Source organism: Carcharodon carcharias, chromosome 18, assembly GCF_017639515.1.
Source record: "Carcharodon carcharias isolate sCarCar2 chromosome 18, sCarCar2.pri, whole genome shotgun sequence".
NCBI classification, from domain to species: domain Eukaryota; kingdom Metazoa; phylum Chordata; class Chondrichthyes; order Lamniformes; family Lamnidae; genus Carcharodon; species Carcharodon carcharias.
In genome coordinates, this window is record NC_054484.1 from 92,821,449 (window position 1) to 92,838,150 (window position 16,702).

Sequence of the window (16,702 nt, forward strand, 5' to 3'; positions counted from 1 at the left end):
ACCCTTATTCTGCAATTACTGTCTTGGTACCAAACCTCCAATTCTTCCAAATTCCACGGGCAGAATTTTGAGATCGTTGGGCGGGCACGATCAGAGGGCCCAGGAGCGTCACAATTTCATGCTGGTGGGCCAAGTAAGGCATGAAGGCTGCTCCACAATGGTCGGGAAGGGGCGGGCAGGGGAGGGGGCATGTCAGGCGCCGAGTCCAATAGCGGCCCAGCGGCCAGTTTAAAGCTGGCTTAGTCAGACCCTGGAAGGCCGCCAGTGAGGAAGATATCTCTGGTGTTGTCAGCAGGAGATTACACAATATGGATTCAAATGCGGCTGCAGGCACCAGGAGGGAGGTCAGGTCGGTGGGCACTCGGCACCCCCCTGGTTACTGATGAGTGCCTCACGGTCCTCCTGGAGATGATGGCTGCCAGGAGGGACACCCTTGTCCTCAGGGATGGAAGGAAGAGGTCACCGCACCTCACAAAAAGAGCTTGGGATGGGGTGGCAGCGCTGGTCGGCAGCCATGATGTTGTGTGGCACGCCTGGGTCCAGTGCTGCGAGAGGTTTAATGACCTGCTGCACTCAGGAAGAATGAGGACTGTGTTGGCATGGATCAGCGTGTTGAGGGCTGGCCGTCTCCCCATGGAGTTCAGGGATGTTAGAGTCTGAGTGCCAACTGTCAATAATGCCGAAGCTGGCCAAGGGGGTGAGCCCTGGTTGCTGGGACTGAGCACCTTGCGGCTCGAGGGCCACAACATGGATGTGCCCTGTGAAGTGTTCCTCTGGTGGGGTTGGCCAGGCTGCAATGGCGCTGCAGGTAGAGAGTGGACTAATCAATGCTCCTCTGTCCTTTCAGGAGAAAATGAGCCATAACTATTAGAGAGCTCATGGACCGGTGGAGGACCCGCTAACCTCTTAATCCTAACCAGGTATGAGCAGGATGCCCTTGAGCTGGAAAACTGGCACGCACCCCGGTCAAATGGCTGTGGAGAGGCTGCGCTGTTAGACGAAGGTCAGAGTGCAGTGCACAGAGGTGAGAGTTTCGAATGATGCAAACATTTTTGTGTAGTCTGTTCATTGATGGGAGCCTCAAAACTGGATTCCCCATTGATCATTGAAAGACGATGGCACCATGAAGCAGATCTCCATTGTCTCACAGTGACAGTGTGATGACTTAAACAAATAACATATGGTTGGGTTTGCCACCAAGCACCCAATAGCAGGATCCCGAAGAGCCACTTCTGATGAAAGAGGACTGTCTGGCTCCAGATGCACCTGCGTCACACCCACTCTCTGAACCAGGCACCAGCGCAGATGCCAGTACCTCGGTGGGCATTGGACCTTCAGCTAGAATGCCTGTTTACAGCGGTGAGGACACTTCACATTCACTTGAGGACCAAGCGAAGGCAAAGATTGCCCAGGGCGCCGGCAGTCAGAGGACTGCTGGAGACCAGGACGATGATGAGTCGAAGGCAGATGATGAGCCCCTGGAGTCGTCCGTTAGGTGGCAGATGCTGGATGTTTCTCAAGTGAAAGGTTCGGCCAAGACTTGTGAATCTATGGCAAGGTCATAGCTGAGGCCTGATGAGTGATCCCATAATGTGATGTGCCTTGTTGATGCCCCTCTCTTTGTGAGTCAGTGCCTTTGGGCTTAATATCTGTAGCTGGCAGAGTGATTTACAGTGCATTGGCTTAATTATGCAGAAGGCGTAAGCTTAGCGAACAAGGAAAGGGTTTGAATGTAGAGGCCATAAGTGTGGAAACTGGGTCAGAAAGGTGAGACTGCTGATCACCTGTATCCCTCAGAAAGCATAGGCTTCGGCCTGATTTTAACTTTGGGCCGGTTGTCAGAGGATAAGTTAGAAATTCCCCCAACAGCTCTAGCAATGAGAGCCAGGTTATTTTAACCAAGGACCCTATTGTAAATCCAGCTGGAGGAGCTTCCCACATGGTCTGGCAAGGAAGTAGCAAAGGATTGCATGGGCCATGGCCCATGGTGGTTCTGGGACCATCGGCTGCTGGAATGGTCCTAACGGGGGAAGGTCTCTTTACTGGGACCAGGGGTGCTGAAGTTGCTGAGAGTCCAGGCCAGAGGAGGCCTGTATGTATTCCAGTGGAGCAATGACTCAAGAAAAGTGAAAAAAAAAAACACTTTTTATGCCTCTTCTGGGCCTTGAAATTTTTCAATATCACTGCTGCTTCCCACACAGGACAATGGAGCTGAGGCACAAATTAGCCATGATCTCGTTGAATGGCAGGATAGGCCTGAGGAGTGGGCCTATATTCCGAATAATGATACTTTATTGCTTCTCAATGGGACCAAGGATGCATCTGTAAAATAAAGGAACCCATCAGCTTCAGGTGAAGCCTGCTCGGCTGAGCTGGTTAAAATCAGGAACCGTCAGCATCTAGCCATTCCATCCAGGGTAACCTGGGTAACTTTAATTTCCCACCTGCCCAGTTGATAGAGTTAAAATTGGTCCCTTGGAATGTATTTCCCAATGTAAAGCAAAGTTCTGATGGAGCCTTTGAAGGGGGGGGTGAATGTACCACGGAATTCTCTCCTTAAAACCCATTGCGTTCAGCCCTTCTCTAATATCTCATGCTTTGACTTGCTGTCCAGCTCTGTGAAGCACTTTGAAGTATGTTTCCTCATTAAAGGTGCTGCAGGAATGCAGCTTGCTCTTATAGATGCTGATGTAACTTATATTGCCCTACTATTTTCACCTTCCTTGATGCATCCTCAAACAACCAGTTGTCTTTATATAGCACCTTTAATGTGGGAAAGCATCCCAAGATACTTCACAAAGTGTCATGACTTTGTTGCAGTTGTCAGGATTTCCTATGTTGCTTTTTCCCTTTGGAGGGGTTGTCTTTTGGGGTCTGCGCCCCCTTCCTACAGTTGTCTCGGATCTCCACGGAGGTGTAAACCTGGGCATCCACGTCCTGATGTGCAAATTGTGCTTCACATAGTTTTTAATAATAGTTGCACACTCCACGGTTGTCTTGACAAACTTGCCACTAGTGCAGATTGGCTGATAGCTGCTTGAGAAGCAATAAAGTATCATTGTTCGGAATATAGGCCCATTCCTCGGGCCTATCCTGCCATTCAACGAGATCATGGCTAATTTGTGCCTCAGCTCCATTTATTCACCTGAACTCTATATCCCTCAGTATTCCTTACAAACCTATCCAGCTCAGTCATGACAGTTTCATCGATCATTGAATCACATGGCACAGAAGTAGGCCATTCAGCCCATCATGCCTGTACCAGCTCTTTGAAAGAACTGTCCAATTAGTCTCATACCCCTGATTTTTCCCCATAACCCGACAAATTTCTCCTTTTCAAGTATTTATCTGAATCTCTTTTGAAAGCTGTGTAGGTTCATTGTGATTTTCTGCTATTTGTTTATTATAATAAAACATAACGTTCTTCACATCTATTGCAATTTAAAAAGATCAGGCATTCAGCCTTTGTTAAAGGCTTGTGTTGTTTTGTATTCTTTCACAGGGTATGGGCACCTCTAGCTAGGCCAGCATTTATTGCCCATCCCAACTGCCTTTGAGAAGATGATGAGCTGAGCCGCCATCTTGTGATCAATGAAGGTGAAGAGGTCTTACCCTGAAATATTTTACCAAAGTGAACGTGAGGATTTTAAGATAGAATCCAATGCAATGGCAGACTATGGATGTGTTTTGTTTAATATAAACCAAGTTATTTTTGTTCCCGTCAAAGTGAAGGTGTTCATGATGAAGAAGGGAAGCTTTACAACAACACAGACAATAGGGTGATACGATAGAAGTGTTTAACATTATGAAGAGGTGAGACAGGGTAGATAGAAGCAGACCGTTTTCAGTAGCTGTGCGGTCTGGAAGGAAGGACCATACATACAAGATTAAAGAAATTAGATTTACAATCGAGGGGAGGAGACACATAGAGGGATGTGAGGATGTCAAATTCACTTTCAGGGTTAGTGGTGGAGGCAGAAGCTGTGTCAGCAATCAAGGTTAAATTGGATAGGTGGACATGGGAACTGGGTGAATAAACACGACTGGAACTATCTGCTCACATGAAGGGTAAGATATGCCACAGACTGGTTGGGCTGAATGGCCTGTTTGCATCTTGTTAACTTCTATGTATTTCTAGGTTTTCCTAATTTGAGTTGTGGGGAGGTGGGGGGGTTGATGGGAGGGGTGTGGGTAGGGTGCGAGTACATAATGTATCAATGTCAAGCACCTCCATGTCAGAATGACCAATGTAAAGCTTCCACCAATACCCCACCTTACAACAGCACCCAAATAGCATTCCTCCAAATCCCACACCAGCAATCCTATGGTCTCTCTCAATTAGGAACAGGCTAATAGTACTATAGGCCTATGTTCACCAGGAGCTGAACTGAACTGACACTGCCCAATGTTCATTCTGTGGAGAACCCTTATGTAGGAACATAGGAAATAGCAGCAGGAGTGGGCCATTCAGCCCCTCGAGCCTGTCCTGCTATTCAACCAGACCAGGGCTGATCTTCTACTTCACACCATTTTCCCACACTATCCCCAGGTCCCTTGATATCTTTAATAGCGAGAAATCTATCGATCTCCATTTTGAATCTACTCTATGACTGAGCATCCGCAGCCCTCTGGGATAGATAATTCCAACGATTCGCCACCCTCTGAGTGAAGAAATTCCTCCTCATCTCAGCTCTAAATGGCCTACCTCTTATTCTGAGACTATGCTCCCTGGTCCTAGACTCCCCAGCCAGGGGAAACATCCTATCTACATCTACCCTGTCGAGACCTGTAAGAATTTTGGATGTTTCAATGGAATCACCTCCCATTCTTATAAACTCTAGAGAATAGAGGCCAGCCTCCTCAATCTCTCCTCATTGGAGAAACCCACCATCTTAGGGATCAAACTGCCGGACCTTTATTGCAATTCCTCTACGACAGGTATATCCTTCCTTAGATATGGAGACCAAAAGTGTACACAATACTCCAGATGCAGCCTCACCAAGGCTCTATACCGTTGCAGCAAGACTTCTTTATTCCTGTACTCAAAGCCTCTTGCAATGAAGTCTAACATATCATTTGCCTTCCTAATTGCTTGCTGAACCTGTATGTTCGCTTTCAGTGACTTGTGATCAAGGACACCCAGGTCCCTTTGGACATCGACACTTCCCAGACTCTCACCATTTAAGAAATACTCTGCCTTTCTGTTTACCCCACAAAGTGGATGACTTCACATTTACAGTCACCAGATTGTGGATAGTTTCACCCTGTCAGTTTGGGCTTGACTTGAATTCAGGTCCCAGAAGTGAAAGTGTCTAACCTGCTAGACCACCCAGTTCCTAGATTTTACGAATTCGCACTCCTGGCGCCTTGGATGGGATAGGAAATCATACAAGCAGCACTGAACCCCAAGTCAACTCCCCAGTGTACTCACCTCCTGCAAAACAGTGTGTTCGAGCATCAATCCCTTCAACTCTGTTTATTTTATCACAATTCTGGTGCCTTTCACTTGGGTTTTGAAAGAAAGCAACAACAAAAATTTGCATTTCGGTAATGCCTATAACATCCCAAGGCTCCTCACAGGAACAATTATCAGGCGAAATTTGACACTAAGTCACATAAGCAAATATGAAGACAGCTGATCAAAAGCTTTGTTAAAACCTACCTCTTTAAGCAAGGGGTAAGGTGAAGAGGCACACAAGTTTAGGGAGGAAACTTCAGAGATTGAGGCGTAGGCAGCTGAAGGCACAGCTACCAATGAAAGAATGAAAACTGGGTGGGGGTGTAAAACAGGCCAGAAAGAAATAAGCACAGAGAGCTGGGAGGGTTGCAGGTGGTTATAAGAATCGGGAGGGGTGAGGCCATGGAGGGACTTGAGAACAAGGATGAAGTTTTTTTAAACATATTGCTATTTCTACACGATAGCTTTTAATGTACTTGGTGCCACAGAATCACATTCTTAACCCATGACAGAATGACTGGGCTCTGCGTGTCTGCTTTTCAAACATACTTCAGATACCACAGCTGTTCTTCTCATTAAAGGGACATCAACAATGAAACAACAACAGAAAAAAAGGCAAATCTTTCCTTCATTGCTTGCCAAACACACAGGCCTGAATCTTCTGCTTGGCGTGTGGGGGTGGGCCCTGCTCACCGATGTGTAAAATGACGCGTGGTGATCTTCAGTTTGGCTGGCGGGCACCAGAGTCGACTGCGTGTCCGCTGAACTGTCAAAGGCCTGTTAAGGCCACTTAAAAACCAATTGAAATCATTAACAGGGCTGCCTATCCAACCTTAAGGTTGGCGGGCAAGCAAAGAGCCCATGAGTGGGATGAGGTTTCATGAAGGCTTTGTGAATTAAATAGAAATTTTTATTGAAATACATAAACATGTCCCAGCTTATGTGACACTGTCCCATGAGGGGACATGTCTGGGTAATTTTCTAAATTCTTTTTTTCCATTTTTCCTAATGAAATTAATCTCCCTGAGGGAGATTTCTGCACAGGCCCTGACTCTCCCTTCTCCCCCCCCCGAGCCTGCACAGGGAGCACTGAGCACTCCCGAGTGCGCGTCGTGCTGGCAGGCCTTAATTGGCCCGCCCATGTAAAATGGCGGCGCGCAGCCAATCGTGGGCGGCGATCAACCACGCACTTCCCCGTACAGCTCCCTCCCAGCCCACATGATGGGAAGAAAATTCTCCCCACAGTGTGATGACATAACTTACAATGAGACATCTGTTACATAGAAATTATGTTGCTTTGCATATGACTTTATCAAAAGAAAAATAACATATAACTCCAAGATCCTGTCTGCTCAGGTGGGCCTAAACAAATCCCATGATACTATTTCGAAGATGAGGGGAGCTCTCCCCAGCGTCCTGACCAATATTTATACCTCAACCAACACCAATAAAACAGATTATCTGATCATTATCAAGTTGCAGATTGTGGGAGCTTGCTGTGCATGAAATGGACTGCTGCGCTTCCTTCGGTGACTACACTCAAAGGTACCTCATCAGCTGTGAGGCGCTTTGAAGCATTCTGAGATATATGAATGCAAGCTCTTTCTTTTTGTTATAATTCAAACTCCCAACATGTTTAAATTGTCCTCTCCATTAAAGGCAGCTTCTGCTAGTGGCCACCTCCTGATGCTTTAAGTACAGGGGATGTAGCATGCAAAAGATATCCTCCCCTTTTCCTGAACTTAGCTTTACATGGTGCAACCAAGATTTCCATTACCTCATACGTCACTGAAGAAAACTTTATATCAGCCACTCTAGTCACTATTTATAACAAGCTAATCTGTCAAACAGATTTAGTCCCAAAGCAAATTAGTTACAGAACCAAGCAACAATGGCAAGGCATTGAACAGTTCAGTACTGTACTAGGAATATGGAAGCAATTAACAAACTATTCTGACAGAATCAGAGATTACATAATTCTCAGGAAGGAATAGGCAAATTTGCTTCTTGCCAACAAACAAGAGGCAGCACCTTAAGTTATCACCATGCCAAGATCAACTGAGCTACATTCCCAGCGCAGGGGGAAAGCCATAATGGAGAGAGCATGGCTCCAATTCTTTGACCCGTGTTCCCTGCAAGGCCACAGAGTTACCCATGTAATTCCGCTCTTCCTTCTGATGAAGGTTATTAGCTGAGCAGTGCACTACAATCCTGACAAACCACAAAAGCAGAAAGATGAGGGGAATCAATTGATGCAGACTGCAAATCGTTGGGATCCAGGAGCTTAACACAAATTCATTCCACATTCCATTCATCCTTAGCACAAAACATCTTTAATTCAGTTGATACTTCCAACCACACTGCAACCAGTCCTAATGTGGTTTAGAAAGAACCCTCAAGGCACAAGATCAATCAAAATATTTTGCCCCTGCAAAGAGAATCACTGGCCATAAACTGGACACCTCAACTCACAGCATTAATACTATCTCGCAACAAAGGTGAAACCTCCGATTGAAGTGTGTTGTTTTAAAATTGAGTCTTACAGTGTATCTATGATCACAGAAATCCACCCTTTCATGTCGGTCCTTCTCCGTCCTCAAGGTAAACTCCTTCTAAGATTTAACATTTGTAACTTGTTAGAGCTCTGGGCAGACTGATCTACACCACATTTAACTGGGAAATTCGTTACGCCTCAACATCATTGTGTTGAAACTGGTGCACAGTGAATTTAACAATGCTTTCCGTTATTAGTGTTTAAATAATCCGGGAATTTGTGGGGAGGGAGTGATATCCCGGGAACTGCTGATCACTACCAGTTACCGGGTGATTTGTGGCACTCCGCCATTAGCTTGACCAAAACAGGAGCTTGCCAGCAACCTCCTGGTGAGGACCAAGAAATTGTTGCAAATACAAATGAAGCTAGCTGTAAAAAAGTTAAGACTGATACTTAGCAATGCAAGGACCCTTTTAATGAGGCGATTTATGTTCCAGCAATATCACTCAGGAAAGGAACAAGTGAGACAGTGAAGTCTCATTCCTACAGGTAGTAAATTGTTCCTTGAGGTTTCTTAAATTTAATAAGTTTTTTTATACTTCTTGTCTTTTTTTCTCTCCTGATCCAATTTTTCTTGTCGCCCTTTTTATTTCTCATTCTGTACCTGTATTCTGGCACTAATTCACCCTCCTATTCAGTCATTTCTGTTACAGGAGTTTACAGAGGTAGAGAGGGTCAAAGACCCTGGAGAGGTCTGAAAACAAGCATGTGAATCTATTGTTCCCAATCGAATCTGTGGGTCTTTTATCTCCCTTTGTGAATTAAGGGTAACATGCCACTCATGCTCTGCAAATCATACATAGGATGTACACATTTATTTACACCGTTTTAAACACAGGACACAAAGGACAATGGTTGCATGTACATCATGTAGAAAGTAACCCCAAACTGGGAGTTGGTTGTGGGCGAGACTCAGGAATTTTCCTGTCAATGGTCACAGAGCACAATAACATTTCAATGTGCCTGAGCTACTTGAAGGGATCAGCCCCACTACTCTGTCCAATCCCGAGGCTGGTGGGCAATATTGCCTGTCTACTTTAAGTCAATTATCTGTTGAGTCTCAAGGAAAATAATTTCCCAAAATAACACTGCCCTTGAGAGGAGCCAAGAAAGATTAAATTGGAGTTCCTTTTTCCCACGGCTCTCCTAACGGACCGGGAGACTTCAGGAATAGATCAGATCTGTGAAAAATTGTAGAGCCCCCCGAACAATAGAGAATGTGCTCAGAGCAGATGTTGTCATTGTTTTTCTAGAAGGAGACTCCCTAATTAATAGGGGTGAAAAGAGCACCATTGTAATGTCCTATAACTAGGGTTCTCAATACAGGATTGTCCTTGAGTCTCTAAACTTTAAAGATTAATCCCTTGGACACTGCTGTGAGCATAACCTCAGGAGACAAATTATAGGGATAGTGAATAGTGTGAGCTTTTTCATCATCTGTGTTCAATACTTTTGTTTATTAGCTCTAGAAATATTGGAGATGAGGGTAGATGGTGGCATTGTGATAAAGTCACTGGGCGAGTATTCCAGAGGCTGAGGGTAATGCCCTGGGGACATGCGTTCACTATGGCAGCTGGTGGAATTTAAATTCAATTAATAAATCTGGAATATAACAGTAGACTAGTCACAGTGACAATAAAACTATCAGCCATTGTCGGAAAAACCCATGTAGTTCACTAATGTCCTTTAGGAAAGGAAGTCTGCTGTCCTTACCTGATCTGGCTTACATGTGACTCCAGACCCACTACAATGGGGCTGATTCTTAACTGTCTTCTGAAATGGCCTAGCAAGCCATTGAGTTCAAAGGGTAATTAGGGATGGGCAGCAAATGCTGGCCTTGCCAGTGACACCCACACCCCATGAAGGAATAAAGAATAAAAATGGCTTTTTGACCAAAGGTCAAAATGCATCCAATCAGGTAATGAAGAATCTGTTTATTGTCCAATTGTCTCTGCGCTATGCAAATATCACGTGAATGTCGGCAGTTGTGGGGGTGGGGTGGTTGGAGGCAGGAGGACATGTGATGAACCACCAGGAATATGGCCAACCTGACAATTCTCCCAACTGCTAATTGTAATTGTGTTTAATTATATGCACGGAGAGGGAATTAATTGGGGTTTTACTTGAGCACATATATAGATACACTCACTGAAATTGTGGTCTTGTTGAGTTAGGAGGTGTGAGCTTGTAATGTTTCACTCTGTAAATAAATATAAGCCTGAATAAATATTGGCTCTGGTACCGTTCTTCACCAACTGGCTTTCTGGAATATAACACCTACAACAGAAACCTCACCAGCCATGGTTATTTTCCTCACATCTCCCGAGTGAAAAACTTTTCTTGTTTTGGTTTTTGTGTTTGTTTTCTAAAGAAGTCTTGATTTCTGCTGACACTGTCTATCAAGATTGACTCACAGATATTAGCATTGATACTTCAAAAAATGAAGGCTTGATCCGTGGCATGAGGCAGAAGGGAATAGGGTGGGAGGAGGCTGATGTGGCATAAACACCAGTGTAGACCTATTGGGTAAAATGGCCTGTTTCAGTGGTGTAACTTCGATGTAATTTCTCTGTAAATCCATCAAAGAAAACAGGAAACAAGATGCTGGCACTGTTAAAAAAAAAAAATCCTGTTTTCCATTCAGCCAATTTACCTTCCCAACAATTTTTCCCTGCTGCTATCCCTGAACATAGGGATTCAGGCTGATGGCTCAGTTCCATGGACTCAGCAGGCCTCCATACCCAGTCCAAACAGGCATTTTTCATGGGAGAGGATGGATCAGCCTCACTCTGATCTTACCCTGTTGTACAAACTGCTGCAATTTGGACTCCACCCAAACCAGCTCATCTCCTGAGCAAAGATTTGACTACTTTCACCTGGTCCTCAATATCAAACCAAAACAAAGCGTATCTAACCTTCCATCCTTGGCCAGCTGCCTTGCTTAGTTTTCATTGGCCCAGCAGCTCGGGAACCATCCTGTTCTACATAGCATATGGTCACATTTGGCCAACACCATGTGATTTTATCCTTATAAACCCTCAGTCCCAGCTTTCTTCCATTTCACCAGAAAGGTGTTAATGAACTTAACATGAACCACGTCTCCTTTCAATCTTCCTTTTCCTAATGAAAGCAGCTTAAGGGAGATTTCCCAGGGCTTGTGCCCACGTCCATGGCATCAGCTGGGCACAGTGAACATTGGGTGGGTTGGAAATTGCGGTGATGGAAACCCCTCAATTTCCCTACATTTAAATTTAATGATGCGTATTTCATCCAACCCAATTCTCTGATTTATTTTGCACCCAGCTGATCCTGTGCACTCAGGACTTTCTCTAATTTCTCAAAATTAGAATCCCAATTGCCAGAAACTCATTGCTTTTCCCTAAACTCTCGGAAGTGCAATAATGTTCTTTCAAAACTAAAGCTCCCAAAGTTCCAACTTAGGTATTTGGTATTTAAGATGTGATCTATATGTGCCAATTTACAGGGATCCTGGTTAATAACAGGCTCACATATTCTGGGCGCTCTCCTTGGTCAATAACCAAACGAAACGCAGTTCCCTTTGAAGAAGTTTAGATATTGAAGTATCGGGTGGGATCTGGCCACTACTGACCAGCACTTGGAAGAAAGTCCTGCATCTCATGAAATCATAGATGGATGAATAGGTCAGAAAGTGTCTTGTTATCAAACTGAATTTTAACTTAGTTTCCCAGCTTTATAACCTGCACGTCAGTGGCAGTTAGGGTTGCCAACCCTCCAGGATTGGCCTGGAGTCTCTAGGAACTGAAGATCAGTGTCCAGGACAACTGCTTTGTGCATCTCTGCAGAAAAATCGTTGGAACATTAAAAAGTATTTTTTTGTCATTTTCTTTGAAAATTTCTCTTTACTAGACAGCACTGTGGGTGTACCTACACCACATGGACTCCAGCGGTTCAAGAAGGCAGCTCGCCACCACCTTTTCAAGGGCAACTAGTGACGGGCAAAAGATGATGGTCCAGCCAGCGAAGCCCACATCTCATGAATGAATAAAAAAAAAACTAGATATAAAATAATTAAACCTGGGGAGAAATGCTGTTTGGCTGATAATCAAACATCATCCAATTAGGTAATGATTCTTTCTACTTTCCAATTGGTGTAGGAAGGTGGTGCATCACAAGGATGGATGTAAAAACAGAAAAGGCTGGAAAAACTCAGCAGGTCAGACAGCACCTGTGGAGAGAGTTAACAGAGTTAACGGTTCAAGTCCATATGACTCTTCTTCAGAGCTGAAGAGAAGTAGAAATGTGATAGAATTTATACTGTTTAAGGAGGGGTGGTGGAGCAGGTAAAGCAGGATAGAATGTCAGCGATAGGTAGGAGCTAAGGAAAGATTGACAAAGATGTCATAGACACAAGATAAAAAGGAGTGTTAATTTTGCTTCCAATTTCCACCCCTCTATCACCTTCACATGGTCCATCTCCAACACTTCCCTTCCTTTCCTTGACCTCTCTGTCTCCATTTCTTGTGATAGACTGTCCACCAATATTCATTACAAGCCCACATACTCCCACAGCTACCTTGACTACAGCTGTTCACACCCTGCTTCCTGTAAGGACTCCGTCCCATTCTCTCAGTTCCTTCACCTCTATCACTTGTGTTCTGATGATGCTTCTGTTCCAAAATGACACTTCTGATATGTCTTCCTTCTTCCTTAACCGAGGTTTCCCAACCATGGTGGTTGACAGGGCCCTCAACCATGCGTGACCCATCTCCCACACCTCTGCTCTCACCACTTCCTCTCCCTCCCAGAACCATGATAGTGTCCCCCATGTCCTCACCTTTCAAAGGATCATCCTTCACTATTTCCATCAACTCCAGCTTGATGCCACCACCAAACACATCTTCCCTTCAACACCCCTGTCGGCATTCCCTAGGGACTATTCACTCCAGGACACTCTGGTTCACTCCTCCATCACCCCCAACACCTCATCTCCTTCCCATGGCACCTTCCAATGCAATCACAGAAGGTGCAACACCTGCCCCTTTACCTTCTCCCTCCTCACCGTCTAAGGGCCCAAACACTCCTTTCAGGTGAAGCAGTGCTTCACTTGCACCTCCTTCAATTTGGTCCACTGCATTCGCTGCTCCCAGTGCCGTGTCCTCTACACTGGGGAGACCAAATACACCTCTGGTCTGTCCGCAAACATGACCTAGACCTTCCTGTCGCTTGCCATTTCAACACACCACCCTGCTCTCATGCCCACATGTCCGTCCTTGGCCTGCTGCAATGTTCCAGTGAAGCCCAACACAAACTGGAGGAACAGCATCTCATCTACTGACTAGGCACTTTACAGCCTTCCGGGCTGAATATTGAGTTCAACAGCTTCAGACCATGAAATCTCTCCTCTATCTTCACCTTTTTTAAAAATGTATTTTTTATTTTCTTATTTTCATTTTTATTCATTTATTTGTTGTTTGATCCCTTTGTTATCCTCTTTTTTTATCCCTATTTCTACCTTTTCTCCCCAACCATCGTCCCCTTCACCCACCCCACCCCCACAAGGGCCATCTGTTATTTGTTCCATGTTGTTCTTTCACAGAGTGCTGACGCTTGTTCTGCTATTAATACATTCTGCTTTTTTATCTTTATGCCACTATCAGCACCTTCTTCAGTCTTCACCACTACTACTAACACTCCCTTTGTCTTTTTGTCCAAGACATCTTTGTCAATCCCTCCTTTGTCCCCACCTATCACTGGCCTTCTATCCAGCCTCACCTGCTCCACCACCTCCCCCGCCTTTAAACACTATATATTTCATCACATTTCCACTTCCCTTTAGCTCTGAAGAAAGGTCATAAAGATTAACTCTGTTCCTCTCTCCACAGATGCTGCCAGGCCTGCCGAGCTTTTCCAGAATTTTCTATTCTTATTTCAGATTTACAGCATCTGCAGTATTTTGTTTTTATCAAGGATGGATGTGTCAGCCGACTAATGGCTGGAGCGGAGATTTTGAGGGGAGTAGGGGTGTTGGGGGCAAGTCATGTGATGAAACCTCCAGGAATACATTTAATCACAGTTGGCAACCCTGATGACAGTTAATGGATAATCAGCAGTATGTCCCTGCCTAAGTGTTAATTATTGTGACTGGATGTTTGACTGACCAGTTTTGTGCTGGTGTGTTTCTGAAGGATATACATTAAAGGTGGTGGTGGTGTGTTACAGTTCACTCAGAGAGCCTGAGTTGCTGTGGTAACATACACTTTTACATGTGTGTTATAGTCTGAAGCTATGGATAGTGATGATAGAGGCTCCAACTTTACTTCCATCACATGGCTGAGCAGGAATCTCTCTCACCATCTGCTGTTGGCGTGTGTTGGAAGGATTTGCAGGAAGATACTCAACCTGTTTGGCCACGTTATGAAAGAAGTTTTACCCAGTGAGTAGTTATAATCTGGGGTACATTCCTTGAGAGGGTGGAGGCAGTTGGAGTTTTCAAAAGGGATTTCGATAAACACCTGAAGAGACAGAATTTGCAGGGCTACTGGGAAAGGGCAGGGAGTGGGATTAGCTGAGTTGCTCTTGCTGAGAGCCATCACAGACCTGACAGGCTGAATGGTCTCCTCCTGAGCTGTAACCATTCTATGATTCTATTATTCTATGATTCCATGGCCTACGTAAATGCTGGTCTTGTGTCACTGGGCCATCTAATCTTTGCCAATCCGATGAGTTGCCTCCAGATGCCCTTTTCAGGTGACAGATCATCTCCTGCATTTAACTGAGGCACAGCCATTAAAATTAATCAAGTACCTTGTAGCACCACCTGAGCGATTTTCCTGTACATTCCACTTGCCAGGAAGTTAAAGTTCCCTCCCGCCATGTAAATTTGTTACTTTATAATTGCACAAGCCAACCATCAGCAGGCTCTGTATTAACTCTCCCCCTCATCATTCAAAATGCCTTCTTTGAAATTTTCATTTAACATTTTCTTCAGTAACTGAAATTTCTCATGGTCAAATAAAGTTTTAACAAAAAAAGAAAAATGACATATTTAACCTTAACATGGTAAAATTTATCTATTGGACCATCTTTTAAATCTTTTAATACCTTCATGAAAAATCTTATTTGAAAGCATCACCCAAAAGTTGGGGTTTTGACTTTGTTCGGGAGATTGTCCTTGGTATCTGGCCAGGTAGATTAGATCATCAAGGCACAACAAATATTGAACAGTTAGGTGGTTCAGATTGCTGCTAGTAAAGGAACATCTTCAAAAATCTGCAAAGTTTAAGCAGCAGAAGAGCCAAAATGTGGTCAAACCTCTGAAGATCAGACATGGTGGGAGGAGAGGGAAAGAGGCAGACAGCAATGGAGATGCTGGCAGCTCATAACATAATGATGATTAAGGTGGCACAGCAGAAGCCACAAGTCATTAAAAGGAAACAGAGAATTCATGGGGATAAGTCATCGTCTGTCCCTCAAAACGAGAATGACGTCTGCCAGGATTCATGATTTGTGTGTCCTCAGGTGAATCAGCAGATCAATCCTCGAGCCACAGGTCTTTAGGCAGAAGGGACACGTGTCGGTCTGAGGAAGGGAGGTTCTCGGGCCAGTGTTCTGCTCTCTCTCCTTCCGCTTTTGTCGCTTCTTCGCTGCAGAGTTTACACAGTCAGTTTCTGACTGTATTACAGCTAGTTGGACAAAGTGCTGCCACCTGGCCCAATTAGCGGTAAATTCTTCTGATTCACCGACGTCAATTTGCCTCCTGTTCAAAGGGGCTTTAAGAGTATCCTTAAAATGTTTTCTCTGTCCTCCTTTGGGTGCCATCCTAGAGTTGTAAAAAGAGGATCTGCTTTGGAAACCTTGCTTGATGCCTGCGAGATAAGAAAGGACATCCAAGCCTCTGGAGGACTTTCTTAAGGGCTTTGCAGTTGACAGACCAATGAAGGACATGTGTTGTTCCAGACACTTTTTGTGGATTTGTCAAGGGACGAAAATCATATCCGTGGTTCTCCTGGATTATCAGAAACCACATTGGAGTTCTGGAAATATGTCTTCACTGATGGGTGGGAGGCAGTTCAGAAGGATTCATGTGAGGCCACCAAGTCCATCTATGGTCCTCCCCTCTCCAAGCTGAAGACAGCAATACTCTTTTCAAAGACGATGCAGCTATCCGAGACCTTTGGAAGAATCGCTACTGGAACCTTCTCAATTGGGAGTCAACAATATCAGACAAAGCCATCCAAACAATCCCTCAACAGCTTGACAGATCAAATTTGGGTAAGCTGCCAACACTCACTGAGATACAAAAGGCTATCCAACAAATGAAGAACAATAAGGCCTTTGGTCAAAGATACATAAATAAAATAAAAGTCACTCTTTATGATATGTGAACAATTAACGGCCTCTGGCTGCAAACATTCCAAACTTGTCAAGTTTATGAATAACAACCATCTCCCTCCCTTTAAGTGCTTTAAGTCTCCAGATCTGGTTTATAATTAACACTTCACGTTATTAGATGCTTCTTTGCAGAGACCCATTTACATGGAGAAATGTAGTTGCGCTCAACAATTCACGGAGAGGGATTGTTTTTAGTGTGAGGTGGGAACATGGTCAATGCTAGTAGCGAAAGCTATCACTCTGAAGTGTTTTGTTTAATTGCATTCCTCCAAAGCAATGGGGCATTACAGGAAGCATAATCGTATAGTATCCTTCAT